The sequence below is a fragment of the Macaca nemestrina genome, chromosome 13 (genome assembly GCF_043159975.1).
Source record: "Macaca nemestrina isolate mMacNem1 chromosome 13, mMacNem.hap1, whole genome shotgun sequence".
NCBI lineage: Eukaryota > Metazoa > Chordata > Mammalia > Primates > Cercopithecidae > Macaca > Macaca nemestrina.
The window spans coordinates 118,971,436-118,993,217 of NC_092137.1; the positions used below are offsets into that span (position 1 = coordinate 118,971,436).

Genomic DNA, 21,782 nt, shown 5'->3' on the forward strand with positions numbered 1-21,782 from the left:
GCAGAAAGAACTGTGGTCTCCTAGTGGCACTCTCCCAGGATGCTCCTGGAAAGGAATCAGGTAAATGAGAGGACCTGGGTGGGAACTTAGCATGGAGACTTACGGGTAGGAAGTTCTCGGAAGATGCTCACACCCTGCCTGCTTTGTGTGGCACTGGCTACTGCCACTCACAGCGGGCTCTGACTTTGCTCAATTCCAAGCATCACCTCCCGTCCCTCATTTGGAATTTGCCACACATAACTGAGGGACTGTTGTGCTTTTACGTATGTGCATTTGTAGATTCCTATCTCCCCAGCTGCCCTGTAAGCTTCTTTAGAGCAGGGTCCATGCTTCCAATTTTCTGTGCCCCTTGACATGCTCAGCCCCGTGCCCCGCACAAACCCTTCATCAACTCATGTAGACAGTGATCCTGATGCTGATGATGGTCTGATTTTCTACCTTATGCAGGCTGCTGTCAGATGCCTCAGAGCTGAGCCCTTACAAATTTTGGCTGGAGTCTACCATTGAGCCCCAGATGGAGCTATTTGTTGTGCAGACAGGAATAATAAAAGATGATTTTAGCAGTTTTTTTTTTGTGGTTGTACCAACAGCCCTTCATCTGAGAGCCTGGAGCCCACTGCCGGAATGGTAGAAATAGCTTGCTTCCTCATGCCAGTTCCCTCTCCATTGTAATTAGGAAGTTGGCTTGTTTGAAATATAATTTCACAGGTGCAGGATTCATCCTCGACAGGTGATTATGTTTTGATTTTTATCATCACGTGTAAAACAGAGCGGGGAAAGAATTCAGACCATAAAGCATATTCCACTCCAAATGAGATATTAGTGTTAAAAATTCTTCAGTGTTGCTAAATATTTACCCAATACAGCGTTTCTACCTTCTGCCAACCTGAAGCATTTTCTTGGCAAATGTGCCTCCTCTGGAACTTTGCAAGTCTTTCTGCATTGCTCCTCTGACTACAGAAACACAACCATCTGTCTGTGCTAGGTAAACAAACTGACCCCTACTCTTCTGTGGTTTTTAAACCTTTGTTTTCATTTCTTGAAATTTGCCCAAAATAATTTTGACTCTGCTGCTGCTGCTTTGTTAGGAGCCAAAGAGACACCATTAGAAGGAACTCCAGGAACACTGAGTGCATTCCTTTTCTCCCCGGTGCTATTTGAAACCCCTCTGAGAGTTGTATTTGAAAAGTTCCCCACGCTTTCTTTCCTCCTGAGACACAGTCATGCATTTTCACATGTCTCCTACTGTTGTATTATTTTATCATTCTACTATGGAAGCTTGGTATTTTTAAAGCATCGGGTTTATTTTAAAGTTTATATTTGCCCAGAACTAAACTAGTGTTCTACCACAACTGGGTCACTGGGTATTGACTTGTTTCCTTCGATGTGCTGGTTGCTAGATTCATTTTTAAAAAGAAGTATTCGTGTTTGGGAGTATTTTTAGTGCATTCAAGGAGCTCCTGTCCTTGGAAATAGTCGTCTTGAGAATCTAAATACTCATTCTAATGTTGTTGTCATCTTTCAAGAATTCCTATAATGGCTTTTTTTTTTTTTTTTTTTTTTTTCAGAGCAAGAAGGATGAGCCATGAGGAATGGCATCCTGAGTTGGGTTTTTTTTTTTTTTCTTCCAACTTTTAAGTTCTGGGGTACATGTGCAGGATGTGCAAGTTTGTTACATAGGTAAATATGTGCCATGGTGGTTTGCTGCACCTATCAGCCCATCACCCAGGTATTAAACTCAGTACCTATTAGCTATTCTTCCTGATTTTTTCCCTCCTCCCACCTCCTCCCTCCCTCTAACAGGCCCCAGTGTGTGTTTTTCCCACACATGTGTCCATGTGTTCTCATCATCTAGCTCCCACTTATAAGTGAGAATGTGCAGTATTTGGTTTTCTGTTCCTGTGTTAGTTTGCTAAGGATGAAGGCCTCCAGCTCCATCCGTGTCCCTGCAAAGGACATGATCTCATTCTTTTTTATGGCTGCATAGTGTTCCATGGTGTATATGTACCACATTTTCTTTATCCAGTGTATCATTGATGGGCATTTAGGTTGATCCCATGTCTTTGCTATTGCTAATAGTGCTGCAGTGCACAAACACGTGCATGTGTCCTTTATAATGAACAATTTCTCTTCCTTTGGGTAATACCCAGTAATGGGATTGCTGGGTCAAATGGTATTTCTGCCTCTAGGTCTTTAAGGAATTGCCGCACTGTCTTCCACAATGGTTGAATTTACACTCCCACTAACAGTGTGAAAGCATTCCTTCTTCTCCACAACATTGCCAGATGTTGTTTTTTGACTTTTTATTAATAGCCATTCTGACTGGTGTGAGATAATATCTCATTGTGGTTTTGATTTCTATTTCTCTAATGATCAATGATGTTGAGCTTTTTTCATGTGTTTGTTGGCTGCGTGTATGTCTTTAGAGAAGTGTCTGTTCGTGTCCTTTGCCCATTTGTTCATGGAGCTGTTTATTTTTTTCTTGTAAATTTGTTTAAGTTCCTTATAGATGCTGGATGTTAAACCTTTGTCAGAGGTATAGATTGCAAAAATTTTCTCCCATTCTGTAGGTTGTCTGTTTACTCTGTTGGTACTTTCTTTTGCTGTGCAGAAGCTTTTTAGTTTAATTAGATCCCATTTGTCCATTTTTGCTTTTGTTGCAATTGCTTTTGGCATCTTTGTCATGAAATTTTTGCTTATGCCTATGTCCTGAATGGTATTGCCTAGGTTTTTTCTAGAGCTTTTTTAGTTTTGGGTTTTACATTTAAGTCTTTAATCCATCATGAGTTGATTTTTTGTATATGGTGTAAGGAAGGGGTCTGGTTTCAGTTTTCTACATATTGCTAATCAGTTCTCTCAGCATCATTTTTTTATTTTATTTTATTTTATTTTATTTTATTTTATTTTTTGAGACAGAGTCTCGCTCTGTCGCCCAGGCTGGAGTGCAGTGGCGCCATCTCCGCTCACTGCAAGCTCCGCCTCCCGGGTTCACGCCATTCTCCTGCCTCAGCCTCCCGAGTAGCTGGGACTACAGGCACCCGCCACCACGCCCAGCTAATTTTTTGTGTTTTTAGTAGAGACGGGGTTTCATTCTTTGTATTTTTATTAGAGACGGGGTTTCACCATGTTAGCCAGGATGGTCTCGATCTGCTGACCTCATGATCCACCCGCCTTGGCCTCCCAAAGTGCTGGGATTACACGCCCGGCCTCAGCACCATTTATTAAATAGGGAATCCTTTCTCCATTGCTTGTTCTTATCAGATTTGTCAAAGATCAGATGATTGTAGGTGTGTGGTCTTATTTCTGGGTTTCCTATTCTGTTCCATTGGTCTGTATGTCTGGTCTTGTACCAGTACCATGCTGTTTTGGTTACTGTAGCCTTCTAGTATAGTTTGAAGTTGGGTGGTGTAATGCCTCCGGCTTTATTCTTTTTGCTTAGGATTAGGATTGCCTTGGCTATTCGGGCTCTTTTTTGGTTCCATGTGAATTTTAAAATAGTTTTTTCTAATTCTGTGAAGAATGTCAGTGGTAGTTTAATGGGAATAACATTGAATCTATAAATTGCTTTGGGCAGTATGGCCATTTTCATGATATCGATTCTTCCTGGGCATGAGCATGGAATGTTTTTCAATTTGTTTGTGTCATCTCTGATTTCTTTGAGCAGTGGTTTGTAGTTCTTCTTGAAGAGATTCTCCACTTCCCCTGTTAGTGATATTCCTAGGTATTTTATTCTCTTTGTGGCAGTTGTGAATGGGAATTCCTTCATGATTTGGCTCTCAGCTTGCCTGTTGTTGGTGTATAGAAATCCTTGTGATTTCTGCACATTGATTTTATATCCTGAGATTTTGCTGCAGTTGCTTATCAGCTTAAGAAGCTTTTGGGCTGAAATGATGGGGTTTTCTAGATATAGGATCATGTCATCTGCAAACAAAGATAATTTGACTTCCTCTCTTCCTATTTGAATACCCTTTATTTCTTTCTCTTGCCTGATTGCCCTGGCCAGAACTTCCGATACTATGTTGAATAGGACTGACTTTTGATCAGTTTTGATCCAGAACTGCTCTCACTAGCTTCATCAGCCACTTCAGTTAAGGCTTGGCCCTGAGTAACTTTTGTCTCTTTGTTAATTCATATCCACTCTTAACTCTGAAGATTCCCCCACCCCCATCACACCAACCTGCACCCCCACCACCCCAACGCCAGAAATTGACGTAGCACAGTTCCCAAAGAAGAACTCAAAAAACATTTGAGCACTCCAGGCATTTTAGGAATAAAAGACTCACCTGCCTAGGTGACAGCTTTGTAGCAACAACAACAAAAAATTATAGGAATTTACGTTATAGGAGGTAGTTTAAGAATCCGTCTCGTTGTCTTATCCTACCTCACAAGCTAAGTAACCATTTGCTCATTTTGTAATTCTTTAATGAGCACCTGGCTAAGCTTGGCACTGGAGAAGCAGCAGTGAACTAAACAGAGGGGGTCTCTGCCCTCAGAAACTTAGCTGTGGTCTCAATCGGCGGATTGAGTGCTACAAACTGTTAACACTGTAGACATTGAGAGAAAGGAACTTAAGAAGAGGAGGCAGTGAGCAGGTGTTTCCTGAGCAGTGTGAGTCTTCTTGAAGGAAAATGTGATAGAAGGGTAGGATATGGATGGGGAAGTGACAACAGGTGAGCAGAGCCTGCAGGTGAGAGCCGCAGAGCCTCCTTCCTGTGAGCGGGAGTGGGAACCTGGCCTGTCTGAACCCAGGCTCCCATGAGGAATGGTGGGAAGCACGCCAGACACTCAGTGGCCAGGGCAGGCCTGAGACGAGGCTGAGAACTTGGATCTAGTCTAACAGACAGCCACCAACCCTCTCAGGCGGGAAAGGTGTCTTGGGGAAGATTAATCTGGTGTCAGGATTGATGGCCTTTCCCTTAGCTGCAGTCGCCCCTTCTTTGTGTTCAACTTCATTTAACGATAGATGGTTCTAGAATTAGCCGGAGACTAGGACCTTAACTTCCCAGGTTTGGGAAGCAATTTGAGAATTAAGTCATGGTTGTTTAACTCTGAAATAAAAGTGGTGCTAGGCTTAGCCATATCACTTCAGGCTGGTCAGAATCATTTTTCTTTTAATTGCTACCATGTGTTCCTGAGGAGATACAGAAGAAACAACAAATGCCAGAAAAAGGAAGGGGCAAGTGTGCAAACGTTAAGATCTTGGTTATATATTGATACGAGATTTCCAGAGCAAATACTTTCTGTTTCTCTCCCTGAGAAGACCGAACATAGTCAGGCAATTTCTATGTAAAGTTCAGGGAGAATCCTGGCATGTATTTGTGCAACATTGTTCTTAGGGCAGGGTGGAATGGGTTCCATCTGATTCACTCCCTTCTTTTGGCAGACACTTTGACTATCACAGTTCTTCTCATAGGACTTACCGATGGGAAGCCAGAGGCCCCGCAGACCAAGCACATGGCCTGGTCAGAGCAAAGCTCCCCATTTGCCTTCCCTGCCTCTCAGGCCCCTGCCACCTCGCCCAGGGCTCATCGCCGCTCTTTTCTTCCTCTTCTCTCCTTTCCTATTTTGTCCCACTTCTTGTTTTCCGAGGCGGAGGAGGATGGGAAAGGGGATCAGAGTTGAGTACGAGACGAGAGGACCAAGAAGGCAGGAATACTGCGTGTTGACTGCATTCACACTTAAGAAATCCTGCCGAAGCTCATTGTTCTACATTAAGTGACATATTTATGGTTTCCAAAACAGTAATTTCTCAGAAAATCCCAGTTAGCTATTCTTACCGCTGTTTTGCAGACTGAAGGGACATAGAAGGGTGCAGTAGCCCCTGCCCTGCATTCTATCTGCTGTATCACAAGTGACTGAGAGGCCTTGGGCAGCTCACAGAGCTTCCTGGGGCCGGGTGTCCTCATCAGAAAATTTAGAAACACAGCACTTCCTGGGGTTGTCTTTACCTCCAGAGTCCACGGTTCCCTGTGGCTCTGAGACCAGAGTCCATGTCTCCTCATTCCGAGTTCCACTTCTTTATACCATGTTATTCTTTTGTCTCTGAGAGCTTTGAAATATTGGGGGAAATCATAAAGTCTTAAAACATAAATATCATATAAACAAGGTGACCTTTAAAATGCTTTTGTGGGAACTTTGCATCTCTGGAATGTGTTGCTGTATCCATTTGTGCCAGCCTTCTTCCTACTCCGAAACTGCTCTTGTCAGGACACCAGGGCTGAGACATCTCCCCTGGCTTGCTATTGAGTCTGAATTGCTCTGGGTTTTTTGTTATTTTGGTTTTTTTTTTTCCTTCATTTTTTAAGTTCTGGGATACATGTGCAGGATATCCAGGTTTATTGCATAGGTAACGTGTGCCTCGGTGGTTTGCTGCACAGATCAACCCTTCACCCAGGTATTAAACCCAGTGTCCATTAGCTATTCTTCCTGATGATCCCCCATGACAGGCCTCGGTGTGTGTTGTTCCCCCCGATGTGTCCATGTGTTCTCATCGTTCAGCTCCCACTTAATAAGTGAAAACGTGCAGTGTTTGGCTTTCTGTTCCTGCATTAGTTTGCTGAGGAGAACAGCTTCCGGTTCCATCCATGCCCCTGCAAAGGACATGATCTTGTTCCTTTCTATGGCTGCATAGTATTCTGTGGTGTATATGTACACATTTTCTTTATCCAGTCTACCATTGATGGGCCTTTGGGTTGATCCCATGTCTTTGCTATTGTGAATAGTGCTGCATGAATTACTCTGTTTTTTTTTAAAGTGTCCATAAGCCGGGTGCTCATCACCTGTTCCATTTTCATCACTGACTATGCCAGAGCACACACAATCTCCCTCCTCCCCCTGCACAGTCAGGCTCCGTTCCCACTGTCTGAAGAGCCACACTTAGGTGGGTTCTGACACCTCCTCCAAAACCTGCTGTGCCTTCTCTGTGTGTACTTTGCCCTAAGTCAGAAAGCTCTTTCTCTTCTCAGTACCACTATTACACTCATAGTCTGCAGGACGTAATTAAGCACCAAGTATCCGTCATTTTTTTTCAACTTTAGAAGATACAGTTTGTGTATCAAAATACTAACCCATTTCAACTGTGCAATTCAGCAATATATAGTAAATTTAGTAAATTTACAGTTATACAGTCATCATCATCATATAGTTTTAGAACACTTCTCCACCCTAATAAGATTCCTTATGCCCACTCTGTGTGTGTGTATATGTGTGTATATGTGTGTGTGTGTGTATGTGTGTATATGTGTGTGTATATGTGTGTGTGTGTATGTGTGTGTGTGTGTGCGCGCGCGCACGTGTGTGTGTGTGTAAGAGTGTGTGTGTGTGTGTGTATGTGCATGTGCATGTGTAGTCAGCCCTCCATATCTGCTATGGGTTCCACATTGGTGAATTCAACCAACCATAAATCAAAACTGTTTTGGGGGGAAAATCCACAAAGTTCCAAAAGACAAAACTGTAATTTGCCATGCTGAGTACGATGTTGAATCCAATAGAATGAAGTGATGTGTAGGTATCATATTGGGGTATAAGTAATCTAGAGAAAATTTAAAGGTTGTAGAAGGATGTCCATAGATATATGCAAATACTCCACCATTTTATATCAGGGAATTGAGCACCCGTGAATGTTAGTATCTGAGAGGGGCCCTGGAACCAATCCCACATGGATACCACGGGACAGTTATACATCACTCTTGATACACTTGTTTTTTGTTCTGTTTTGTTTCCCATCTGTGAATAGCCTGAGCACAGGAATCATATATTTGGCTTCTTCTCGATCTCTTTTGGTGGCAAATGCCTTGCTAAGTCCATAGGAAATAATCTCATACACACACACACACACACACATGCACACTCACTCTCACACTCACAAATTCACACTGACACGTACACTTGCACGCACACACAGTCAAAAACACACACAGACACACACATTCACAGTCACTCACACAAGCACATGCTTGCCCTCATTCACACACCTAATGGTTCAACAACTGGAACATTACTGCCCTGGCCACTTTAGGTTTTTGTTACAAATATTTCTAGAAATAAACTTTCTTTGGTTCAACATTTAGAAAAGTTTGCTGCTAGGCAATAAAACTTGCCTGCCGCATACTTCGATGGCTGCGTTCAATACTTTTCCGTGGTACAATTATATCACTCACTCTTTCTTCTCAAGAGTTCTTTTTTCTTCCAAGTGTTCTTGTTCATTTTTACATTAGGAATTAGTTCCATATATGCATGTATGGAAAATATATTTATGTGACAGCCAGCTGGCAAGATAGATTACTGATTTCCTAGATACTCAGAGCACTCTTTAACCACCAATATGAAAAGTGTAGATTCTAATAGAAAAATGGGCAAAGGGTGTGAATTAGCATTTCACAAACAGAAAGTGACTAATAAGTATAGTACACTAATAATTAGAGATGAGATTAAAACAATAGAATATTTTTTCTATAAGGTTGGCAATAATGTAGAAAATAATATTTTAAAAGAATGTTAGTAAAAGTGTTTAGAACCAGGGACTCTCATGTACTATTGGAGGATATATAAAGTGACAGACCATTTCAGGGAGACCATTTGACAATGTATTAAAATTTTAAATATTTATGCTATTTGACCTAGAAATTCTATTCAAGGAATTAATCCTACACAAGAAATACGGAACTGTGAAGAGATACATGTACAAGGATTTTTGCCAAAGCATGATTTTTAGTAATGAAAACATGACAAAAACTCAATTCTCTGTCTTTTGATCAAATAAACTATGGCACCTCTAAGCAGTGAGATAGTCTGTGCAGCCTTTTAAAAATAAGATATGCTTTGGGAGGTATGGAGCAAGATGGCTGAATAGAAAGCTTCACCAATCACCACCCCCCATCCCACCGTGGGAACACCAAATTTAACAACTATCTACACAAAAAAAGTACCTTCATAAGAACCAGAAATCAGATGAGCACTCACAGTATTTGGTCTGACCTTCCTATCACTGAAGGAGGCACTGAAGAGGGTAGGAAAGACAGTTTGGAATCACCAGTGCTGCTCTTCCACCATCCCCCCACAGCAGCCACATGGCACAGAGAAGTCTGCGCATTTGGGAGAGGGAGAGTGCAGTGACTGTGTGACTTCGCATTGAACTCAGTGCTGCCCTGTTACAGCGGAAGGTAAAACTGGCTGAACGCAGCTGACACCTGCCCACAGAGGGGGTGTTTAGATGAGCTGTAGCCAGAGAGGAAGTCCCCATGCGAGCAGCAGGAACTTGAGTTCCCTCAAGCCTCACCACCAACATGCTGTGGGCTCCGGGGCCCTACGTAAACTTCAAAGGCAGTCAAGGCTACAAGCACTGTAATTCCTAGACAAGTCCTAGTGCTGAGCTGGGCTCAGAGTCATTGGATTTGGGGGCTGCATGACTTACTAAGACACCATCCGGGGAAGCTAAGGGAACGCTTACACTACCCCTCCTTCAAACCCAGGTAACAAAGCTCACAGCTTCAAAAGAGAACCCCCTTCCTTCTGCTTCAAGACAGGAGGGGCAAGAGTAAAGAGGACTTCGTCTTGCATCTTGGTTACCAGCTAAGCCACAGAGGGATAGGGCACCAGTCAGAGTTGTGAGACCCCATTTTCAGGCCCCACCTCTCAGAAAACATTGCTAGACAGACACCCTGGGCCAGAAGGAGACACTGCCTTGAAGGGAAGGACCAAGTCCTGGCAGGATCCATGTCTTGCTGACTTAAAGAGCCCTTGGTCCCTGAATAACCAGCAGTGATACCCAGGTCATACGCCATGGGCCTTGGTGAGACTCTGAGACTGCTGGCTTCAGGTGAGACCCACCACATTCCCAGCTGTGGTGGCTATAGTGAGAGACTCCTTTTGCTTGGGAAAAGCAGAAGGAAAAGTAAAAGGGACTTTGTCTTGCACCTTAGGTACCAGCTGGGCCACAGCAGGGTAGAGCACAAAGCAGGCTCTTGGCGTTCCTGATTCCAGGCCTTGACTCTTGGATACCATTTCTGGACCTTCCCTGGGCCAGAGGGGAGTCCACTGCCCTGAAGGGTGAGTCTCAGTCCAGGCAGCGCTCACCACAAGTTGACTGAAGGGCCTTTAGGCCTTAAGTTAGCATCAACAGTGGCCTGGCAATACTCCCTGTGGACCCGTCGTGGTGGTGGCCTTGGGATGAGGCTCTTCTGCCTGTGGAAAGGAGAGGGGACCGTGGGAAGGACTGCGTCTTATAGTTTGAGTGCCGGCTCCGCCACAGTAGAATAGAATACCACATAGATTTCTAAGGTTTTTAACGTCAGTCCCTGGCTCCTAGACAGCATCACTGGACCCGGCTGGGGTGCCTCGTTGCTCTCAAGGGAAAGACACAAACCCAGCTGGCTTCACCATCTGCCAATCATAGCACCCTAGGGCCTTGAGCAAATATAGGCCGTAGCCAGGGAGTGGTTACAGTAGCCCTTGGGTAAGACTCAGTGTTGTGCTGGCTTCAGGTCTGACCCAGCACAGTCCCAGTGGTGGTAGCCACGGGGATGCTTATGTCGCCCCACCCCCAGCCCCAGGCTGCTCAGCACAGAGAGAAAGAGAGGCTCCATTTGTTTGGGAGAAAGTAAGGAAAGAGAATGAGCAGCTACTCGGGGGGCTGAGGCAGGAGAATGGTGCGAACCCGGAGGCGGAGCTTGCGGTGAGCCAAGATCGCGCCACTGCACTCCAGCCTGGGCGACAGAGCCAGGCTCCGTCTCAAAAAAAAAAAAAAAAAAAAGAGAACGATAGTCTCTGTCTGGTATTCCAGAGAATTCTTCCTGATCTTATCCAAGACCACCAAGGCAGTACTTCTGTGAGTCTGCATGAACTACAAGGTTACTGGACTTGGGGTGCCCCCTAATGCAGATACAGGGTCAATCACAACACCCAAGTCATTTCAAATACCTGGAAAGTCTTCCCAAGAAGGACAGCTCCAAACAAGCCCAGACTGCAAAGACTACAATAAGGACCTAATTATTCGGTGCCCAAACACCAATGACATCTTCAAGCGTCAAGATCATCCAGGTAAACAACCTCACCAAATGAACTAGATAAGGCCTAAGGTGTCAGGGACCAATTCTGGAGAAGCAGAGATACGTGACAGAGATTCAAAATGGCGGTTCTGAGGAAACTCAAAGAAATTCAAGATAACACAGAGAAGGAATTCAGAATTCTATCAGATAAATTTAACAAAGAGATTGACATAATTCAACAGAATCAAGCAGAAATTCTGGAGTTGAAAAATGCAGCTGACATACTGAAGAATGCATCAGAGTCTCTTAATAGCTGAACAGATCAAGCAGGAGAATGAATTAGTGAGCTTGAAGACAGGCTGTTGGAAAATGTGTAATCAGCAAAGACAAAGGAAAAAAAGAATAAAAAACAATGAGGCACAGGTATAAAATGTAGAAAAATAGCCTCAAAAAGGCAAGTCTAAGAATTGTTGGCCTTAAAGAGGAGGCAGAGAGAGAGAGATAGGAAGAAAGTATGTTCAAAGAAATAATAACAGAACTTCCCAAACCTAGAGAAAGGTATCAATATCCAAGGACAAGAAGGTTATAGAACACCAAGGAGATTTAACCCAAAGAAGACTACCTCAGGAAATTTAATAATCAAACTCCCAAAAGTCAAGGATAAATACAAAATCCTAAAAGCAACAAGAGAAAAGAAACAAGTAACATACTAGGGTGCTCCAATACATCTGGCAGGAGACTTTTAGGCGGAAACCTTGCAGGCCAGGAGACAGTGGCATGGCATATTTAAAGTGCTGAAAGAAAAAAAATTTTACTCTGGAATAGTGTCTCTGGTGAAAATATCCCTCAAACAAGAAGGAGAAATTAAGACCTTCCCAGACAAACAAAAGCTGAGGAACTTCATCAACACCAGGCCTGTCCTACAAGAAATGCTGAAGGGAGATATTTAATCTGAAAGAAAAAGACAATGAGCAAGAAGAAATCAACTGAAGGCATAAAACTCACTGGTAACAGTAAGTACACAGAAAAACAGAATATTATAACACTGTAACTGTGGTGTATAAACTATTCTTAGGTAGAAAGACTAAAAGATGAACCAGTCAAAAATAATAACTACAAAAAAGAAAACACGAACGGGCACGGTGGCTCATGCCTGTAATCCTACCACTTTGAGAGGCCGAGGCGGGTGGATTGCCTGAGCTCAGGAGTTTGAGACTAGCCTGGGCAACATGGTAAAACCCTGTCTCTACTAAAATACAAAAGAATAGCCAGGCATGGCAGCGTGTGCCTGTAGTCCCAGCTACTCAGGATGCTGAGGCAAGAGAATCGCTTGAACCTGGGAGGCGGAAGTTGCAGTGAGCTAAGATTGCGCCACTGCACTCCAGCCTGGGCGACAGAGTGAGACTCCACCTCCAAAAAAAAGAAAAGAAGACACATTATGTTGTGTTGGGAAAGATGCTCAGTGAAAAAGAGTATATCAACAAACAGTATGACCTCATTAAATATACATGTATTAATATAATCCCCATCTTCGTGCATGTATATAAAAATCAGATAAGTACCCAGTGCTTAACACTGTTCACCATTGACATTATCTGCAGGTGTTAGGATCCTGGGGGTTTCACTCTTCTGCGTTTGCTTTTTTTTTTTTTCAATGTTTAACTGTTTAACCAGAAGCATGTGTTATTTATGTAAGCAGAAAATATTATGGAAATACTTTTTCAATTAAATTAAAAACTAAAATGAAATCATGTGTCCCAAACCCACCAGGGACCACATATGAAATTAAGAACTTCATTGAGTCAGGAATAGAGACCGAAAATATTGAGACACAACAATTAAGTCATGAAGAAGAATAGAGAGCAGAAGTTGCCCTGAGCCCTCCATGTGACTCCACCAAAGTCAGAGGAAGTTGCTCCAGGCTGGGGATTCCCAGAGACATCCCACTCTGCTTGTGATCCCAAATGCCTCCAAGATAAGCAGCTCACCCTTTCTTTTCTTTTTTTTTGGTGACAGAGTCTCACTCTGTCACCCAGGCTGGAGTACAGTGGCGTGACCTCAGCTCACTGCAAGCTCCGCCTCCCAGATTCACGCCATTCTCCTGCCTCAGCCTCCCGAGTAGCTGGGACTACAGGTGTCCGCCACCACGCCCGGCTAATTTTTTGTATTTTTATTAGAGACGGGGTTTCACTGTGTTAGCCAATATGGTCTCGATCTCCTGACCTCATGATCTGCCTGCCTCAGCCTCCCAAAGTGCTGGGATTACAGGTGTGAGCCACTGCGCCCGGCTGCAGCTCACCATCTTACTGATGGTGATGGCCAGTTTCCTGATGCACAGTTTTAATGGTTACTATGTTATATTACATTATGCTAAATTATGCTGCTTTGGGTTACAGCATGTGATGTTACATAGTGTCATATACATGTTTACTGTCTACCTCATTTTACCAGAATGTAGCCACCTGGAGCAGTGCTTAGCACAAAACACCTATGGAATGTTTATTGACAGAAATTGTTAGGAAGTTTATTAAAACCAAAATCTTCCCTGTGGCTTTAAACCACATATAGTGTCTTTTCCACAAACCAGCCCCTCAAATGTCTGACACAGAATCCATGCCCTTCTCATGCTGCTTCTTTGCCAAAATGCTAATTAGACCCGTCAGACCCATACAGCAACTGTTCGAGTATAGATCTGTTGCGTTTACATGTTTTTGTTCATTGTTTGTTGATTCTCTCCTCTCATGGTGCTTATACCTCCTGAGAGCAGGGCCCATGTCTGTTGTATTCTGCTTTGTTTCCCAAGACCTAGAGTAGCTCAGATGTTCAAATGTGTGTTTGGTTGAACACATGCCTGAATGTACAGGTGCACTAATAGAAACTGAACTGATTGGCTCTATTAAGTCTCAGACTGTTCAGCATGATCGTTAGACTTCTTTTCAAAACAGGGAACTGCGTCTGTGTTGTCAGTGAACATCACGGGATAAAAACATTCATCTGAAATTTGTAGGTTGCCTATTTGCCCTTGAGTACTAAGACCCTTCCTTCTCACCTTCTCATAGAGACTCTTGCAAGATCATGTTGGCTCCCTCTTTAAAGACACATTTAGTAACTGAGTTTAGACTCTCACCTCCTTTAGCCATGATTAATTTAGTGTCTTCCTCTTTTATCTTTATATATTTGCTCCCATAGAATATCTTTTCCCAACGGATAAGCACTTTATCAGGCTATACTAATTCAGTCTTCTAGAAAACTGTTTCCTTCAAATAAAAGCAGTTGTCATCCTGTTTAGATTTTGGTCCTAACTTCTCTTTTCTTGAAGATCTACGACCTTCTGGGGGTAAATGTTTTAATATTTTCCTTCTTATTCTCAAGAATAATTTAACCTTATTTCTAAAAAAGAAGAAAAGAAAAGATGGTTTTTCCAAGGCTAACCAGCTTTCCTACAGCCTCTGGATGTGACTATCAATATCTGGAGCACGTTAGTCGACATTTTCTGTTTCCTGTAAAGTCATCCTGCCTTTCACATTCGTCCGTAAGACCCAGACACATCCCTGCTGGCCTAGGGCAGTGCCATTCAGTGATTTATAAATCACCTCTCAAAACTGAGAAAAATACTTGCATAAGGTTAGTAGAAGCCTGCTCATTTGGAAATGATTTAGCCGGGAAGCATTTGAAAGGGAGAAAGGCATGTGCTTTCAGCAGGATTGGCCCAGCCTTCCCTCTAGTAAGCCAGAAGTCCCACCCAACCGGGGAGTTTGATCCCAGCCCCAGTAGTTTCCAGGGTTTATTCTTGCCCAGGCTTGTCACCTTGCTCAGCCGCCTGCCTGGACAGTAATCATTGCTTTGTCATCATAGCCGGGTGGCCTCGCCTTACACTCCCAGGCTGCCCAACACCTCCTATACTACAAGCTGGTGCCTGCCCGGGTAGTGTATAGGCATGAGGGCAAAGCTCCTGATCTGTAGAGCCTCAAACTGGAAAGAGGATGCTGATTTCTAGTAACTGTCCCTTTCAAGAAAAAGTCCGGACCCTGAGATAGCATTCTTCATTCCCTTTATGCACATGCTGCTTTAGTGGCGAAGGGAGTTAAGGAAGCAAATTGTTGTTTAATAAGCACATTTTTATTAAGCCTTCTATTTGACTATGAATAATTAACCGGTTAAATATTAAATAATTAACTGAGTAAAATAGATTAAAAAACAAATTCATAAACGTCTTCTATATTCATCCCCTTTCCTCACTAGGTCGAATCCAGAAGCTGCCAACACTAGTTATAAAGGTAGTAAATACAGCACTTATTTTTTATGAGCACCTGCTATGTGCCAGCTATTATGCTAGGTTCTTTGTATATTTACCACTAACCACTCAGGTAATCCTGCCAGATAGGATGATTAATACCAATTTGCAGATAAGGACACTAATAATCGGAAAAGTGAACTTGCCCAAGGTCATTCTGCTGGTTTGTGGCAAGGCCAAAATTATACAAGGTTTCTCAGATGCGGACTCCAAGCCTGATCTCTTCTACCTCTGCTTCTCTGCAGTTGCCACAGGGGTTTTATTGAATGCACATTTCCAGATTGTCTGTGGAAAGGGGTTCAGGAATGGGTTGTGTGGAAAACATGGCCAAGAATATAATTTTCACCCTCTTCTCCTTCCAGCCTCCACAGTCTTCTGGTCTGTCCCAAATAATGCCATCTTTTCCTTTAAGTATATATGAAAGAGCGGTTTGATTGTTGCAAACCACAGTTAGTTCAACGATCATCTATTTGTCTGTTAGGAAGGCCCACTTCTGGGTGTTTGTGCTACCACTAAAAGGTATTATGTGAGTCAGAAATAAAGTGTCAGTGGCATAGTTAGTAACGTGCATTTTCTCCTGAGCCAGTCAGAAATTTGGCTCATTTTTTATAAACCTCAAGTTAACGTGATTTGGCTCAGAAATGACACAGCGATGTGTCAGCCCCAGATTCAGAATTTGGGAAATTCTCTCAGTGGCCCTCAGATGTTTTAATTTTTTTTTTTTTTTTTGCTTGTCAAAAAAAGCATTTTTAAAATATAAAATTAGACCAATTATTGCTTCTCCTCATGAGCATGAGATTTGTACGAGTGCCAGAAACTAGCAGGTGTGTGTCTATTGCAGCAGGGGCTCTGTGGTGAAGTTGGAGTCACCTGGGTTTAACAAGAGTCACTCAGTCCATGCAGCTGTACACTCAGCAGCAGAACCATCTTCCTAAAATTCTGAAAACCCAATCTAAATGTTACCACTTTTAATATTTTAACGCAAGGCTCAGTTCTAAAAACAATCTCCAAGTTAAAGAATGAGAATCATATTACTTTTTAAACACAAGTAATCAAATGAACACTGAAAGCCAGGTGGATCAAAGAATAAATTTTTTTTAATGTTTCATTTTTATGGTTCGAAAAAGTTTCAAGTAAATAAATAGAACAGGAATGTACTTGACACGGAGAGCCAGTAAGGCAGGTGACTCTCATCCTCTGCCCCAAAAGAAAGCTGGAAAAATGCAAAATGAGAACAAGACGTCTCCAGAAAGGTCCAAAATTAAGGGATCTAACATGAAACAAACTTTTAAGGTGAGGACTGTATCTTGACTTTTCTCAATGTTCTAATCCTCTCTGTGGAGAGTTCAGTTTCCAGGGAAGCTGAAGTCAAGGAGGTGAAAGGTAGGGTCTCCAACGGCATGGAATTGACTTCCTGGCAATAAGGAGCGCTTTTGACGATGCAAAGGAAATAATGAAAGGCCAGATGCCCTGTGCCCTCTGCTTTTAGATAAGTGAGAATCTACAGACCAAGGAGCAAGTGTAATGCACAGGTCTGAGTTACCCTCAGCGTTTCCAGTTTGAAGGGCTACTTTAGTACTTGTCAGTCTGCAAAACCTGAACTGAAAGCTGCCTCTCAAACTGATTCTATTGATTGTCACCCCATTTCATCCCTTGATGACTAACCTCATCGCAGGCAGGGGCGGAGTCCAGAAGCTCAGGCACTGCAATGAGGTAGATGAATCAGCGTCCCATTCTGAGATCCCCTCATCCTGTGGGTCCGTATAAGACCAGAAAACACGTGTACAGCTCCCGGGAATCCCCTTCTCGGGCCTGTTTCAGTTCAAACTGGACATATTCCTGGGTTTTCAGACTGAAGAAACAAGATTTTGCTGTGATTTTTGTTCACCCTCTTTTGTGCAGTCTTTTTGGTTATTTGCTCGTCTGTGTGTCTGAATCAGTTGCAATTTTGGTTTCTGGCATGTTACAGCCTGTGTTATACTATGAGAAAGAGCTCTCTTTTAAAGGCACTTTTTTCAGCAGCTACTATTTTCCTAAAAGTTTTCAATCAGTAGTATTTCCATCCAAATGCTAATTATTGTTGTTGTTGTTGTTGTTGTTGTTGTTGTGATTAAAGACAGGATCTTCCTCTGCCACCCAGGCTGGAGTGCAGTGGCGCAGTCATAGCTCACGGAAACCTAGAATTCCTAGGCTCAAGAGATCCTCCCACCTCAGCCTCCCAAAGTGCTGGGATTGCAGGCGTGAGCTACTGGTCCTGGCCTGTTACTATTATTAATCGATATGAATGTGTTATATTTACTACTTTTCAAACTATAGGGTTTTTGTTTTGTTTTGTTTTGTTTGACTATAGAGTGGTAAAATAAGGTTGTTTGTGAATTTTTGTTGATTTAGAGGCCAACTTAAAGGTTTTAAGTGTCACTTACTAGTCCTGAGCCTTCAAGCCTGACCCTGGAATCTGTGTTTAAAGGGGTATGTCGGGTCTTTGCCCACAAATGCCAGGAATGGATTGACAGGCAGAATGCACTCTGCAGTCCCACTAGGGAAGGAATGTGTTTCCCCACTTGATCTGACTCCAAGGCTGCCGCCTGGTGTCCCAGGTACAGGCCCATGGGAGTGCTTCCTCTTCACCAGGTACAGTGGCATTAGCTGCCGGCATTTAGATGAAATGCAGTGTAGTAAAAATTACCATGTCTGTTGTTGGCAGCACTTATCTGATAAGAATGTCATAACACGAATAATATGTGTGAAAGAACTGAAAAGCTGAATGATTATTCTGATACAGAAACTGAAAATGAAATCACGCTCTGATCAGCAGCCACTGCCATAAACATCAGCGCTGGCATCTTGCATTTTTATTCCCGAGTCACAGAATTCATCCCGTGTCTTGTTTAGAAAACAGTAAGTTTCTGAGCACAAAGAATTCTGGAGTGAACTGCGGTCACCTGCCAGGCAGATCCCTCGATCCTGGCAACAGTCATATATGCTTGGTGAAACCAGTGTAATTTCTTGCTACCATTCTTTTACAGGCAAGAAAAGAGAATTACAGAGAGGTTCAATGCATTCCTGTTTTTCTGACCATTGTGCTAGGCCTTTGAGGAGTTATATGAGCATTATTAGACATGATCCCTTCCCTCAAAGAGATTGTAATCTAGTAGGGATTTTTAAAATGTTCTGATAGTGGTGACACATGACAAGAAAGCTCCCAGCACTGAGTAGCATGTAGTTGCTAAATCATTGGCATTGGCCAGGCGCAGTGGCTGACACCCGTAATCCCAGCACTTTGGGAGGCCAAGGCAGGTGGATCACCTGAGGTCACGAGTTTGAGACCAGCCTGGCCAATACGGTGAAACCCCGTCTCTACTAAAAAATACAAAAATTGGCTGGCGTGGCGGTGTGCGCCTGTAATCCCAGCAACTCAGGAGGCTGAGGTGGGAGAATCGCTTGAACCCAGGAGACAGAGGTTGCAGTGAGCCGAGATCATGCCATTGCACTCCAGCCTGGGCGACAGAGGGAGACTCAGTCTCAAAAAAAAAAAAAAAAAAAAAAAGTGGCATTGATTATGTCTAAGTGGAGGGTAGAGAGGGCTCGCTCAGGGTAGTACAGGTCACCTTCACAGACAGGCCAGGATGAGAAAGAATGCAGAGGTAAGTGAGATGGAATAACGTGAAAGGAAAAGTGAAACAAGGTGGGGGCAGGAAAGCCTGGGGCAGGACAGGAAGTAAGCCATCAGGCTTGGGGAAGACCATGTTTAGAAAAGCAGCAGGCGGTAATGCCACAGCGGTCCTTGATGGTGCCATGTGGCAGAGGATCTTGAACAATTGGACCGGGGTCACTGGAAACTTCGGAGCAAAGGTGACATAGTAACTGAGATGGAACACTCCTGTGGTGGCGACAGACAAGGGAGAGAAACCAGGAAAAATGTGTTTCTCCTCACTTGTTTTAACAGGGAAATTAAAACCTGGTTTAAATTTTTTCTAGTTGAACCTATTTGTAAGCTAAATAGACTTTGCAGATCTTCATAGCTGCAGTTTGAACTCGAAGATTTAACTTCAGGCAAAAATTCTATTTTTGTGTATTCTCTCCTTTGGTAACAAAGAGCTGCTACGTGAGGTGGGGATGCCTGAGGCCTCCTACCGGTTGTCCTAAAACAGGCAGAGGCGGCTGGCATCAGAAAAGTGGTCAGCTACATGGAGGGCATTGTGCAGACTGAGTACATGCAAGGCTGTGCACCATCAGGTGTGGGTTCTTGGAGACTGGCATCAGTCTTGCTGTAAAGTAGACGTGAAGATGAAAACTGGCCCATGTGCCCATGACCTTCTAAAAATTGGGATATGGAGGATAGAGAAAACGTTAGACAGTTATGAAGAGCAATATTCTGTACCCTTATTTAACCATCTATTCTTTGATTTTAGGAGAAAAGTGAGTATATTTACTATAAAGAGTCTTGGCATTATAAGTCTATACAAGGAATAAGAAGTCACCTGAATATGTCCCTTGAGTAACTAGACATCTGTGTAGGGAGAAGGGACTGGCGGTGCTGTGTTGAGGCAGATATGTGGATTCTCAGTTCCATCGCTTGGAGTATCTAAAAGGCTAAGGAGTGGGACATAGCAGCGTGCACCTGTGGCTCCAGCTACTCGAGAGGCCAAGGCAGGAGGATCGTATGAGCCCCGGAGTTTGAGGCCAGCCTGGGCAACTTAGTGAGACTTTATCTCAAAAACAAGGGCAGGTGACTAAGAAACCCAAGGGCAACACTGAGGACCTCTCAAGCTGGGGGAATAGGGTGCAGTCTTATTCCTGAGTGACAAGAAAATGAAAAAGGAGAGAAGGCAGACAGATCAAAGAAAGGACAGGGGAGTTTATAAGGTCGGAAGGTCGCCAGCTAGACTTTGGAGTAAGTGGTTTTAAACATTACGTTTCTCTTCCTGTCTTACATGTGGTATGGGAAGTGGTTAAAGCATGGCCGAAGTAGGTCAGTAGAGGCAAAGCAGCAATGAAAGGGCGGTTGGGGGTGAAGTCAGGAACACAGGCAGGGGTGAGGACCATCGCTACGTGACATGGGATCAGTGTCCTTGTAATGAAATAGCATTCTTTCTCAGTGATAAAAGAATGTGGAGCAAGCTAAGTGCAATTTTAGCAGGAATGATAAATTTTACCTTTGCTTATATTTTAAATCATTATGAGAAATGAGGTGCAAATGAAATACATTTTTATCAAATTGCATTATCCCACTGACTGCTATTATTTTGTCAGAAATCTGTTTCTATGATAAAACTTAGGGACATTTTCTCCAATAAAAAGTGCAGATCATACTTAGGAATCCTAATAATCTCTTTAAATATCTTTCTGTTTTAGTAATACATAGTTGGCATTAATAAACCTAGCTTCATTATAGGCTACATTTGCATGATGCTTATTCTTTTAATTTAAAAAACTCCCATATATTCTCTCATCTCAGACTCCCAACAACTAGAGATCAGAGTGAAGTTATATTTCTCGTTTTAGAGACAATTCAGAAACTCAGCTTGATGTTAATCAGTGCTGTCTTTTATTGAATGCTTAAATGTGAGGGGAACTATGCTAGTTTCTTTGTATATGTATGTATGTATGATCTCATGTAATCTTTATTATGGACTAAACCATGGGATAGTTATATCCTCATTTCCTCTGGTTCTTCTAAGATACCACAAACTAAGATCTGATTGATCACAAAGTCCACAGCTTGAAATCACAGTAGTTTACTGAGCCTGTGACTTACCTAAGTTCAGGAGGCTAGCAAGTGATAGAAGAGGAAGTGGAGATAGTCTATTCACCCTTGATTTTCCCATGCAATTCTAGTGTGAAATTTTAATGTAATGGATAATCTTATAAAAGCATTGCACCTCATAAATTACATTTTATTTTGTATATATATTACATAATGTATTTTGTATTCGTATTACATTACACATGTGTTAAAATAATCCATATAAATAATTGTTAAGTTTTTGGAAATTCTTACCGACCTGAATGCTTTAAGTAACCATATTTTCTTTACTGTTCCTTCAGGTAGTTAGTAGAATTCGTTAGATGGAAAAATCACACAGAAATGCTTAGGTATAATTAAAGCAAAATTAGCAAGCAAGTTTGCGTTGAAATGTGGATGTTCAGTTCAATTCAACAAGTTTATATAGAGCACTTACTATGTAAGATGTTCCAGTCTACACAAAGATAAGTAGATAATATCCCTCTCAGAGGAAATTTATAGTCCTTCTTTAGGCGATTATGTTTAGTAAATCCAAATGCTCTTGAAAGGGATTATTAGAATTCCTATTTGGGGATTAAGTCTAGTAAAACTGAATGCTCTTAAAAGAGATTATTAGGATTCCTAAGTATTGCTTTTATTTTACCCTGGAGAAAGAGCATTCAAAGAGAGAGAAATGGTTGGGTATAGATTGAAGTACATATTCATAAAACTACAACACAAAACAGAATGTAAGAGAAAAAGAAATACGTGCTTTGGA

General features: G+C 42.6%; 1 protein-coding gene across 7 annotated transcripts in view; it reads left to right on the top strand.

Moving 5' to 3' along the window:
* Positions 1-21,782, top strand: part of LOC105490094 (ALF transcription elongation factor 3) — a 620,895-nt gene that overhangs the window by 369,695 nt on the left and 229,418 nt on the right. The gene's annotated exons all lie outside the window — the stretch shown is intronic.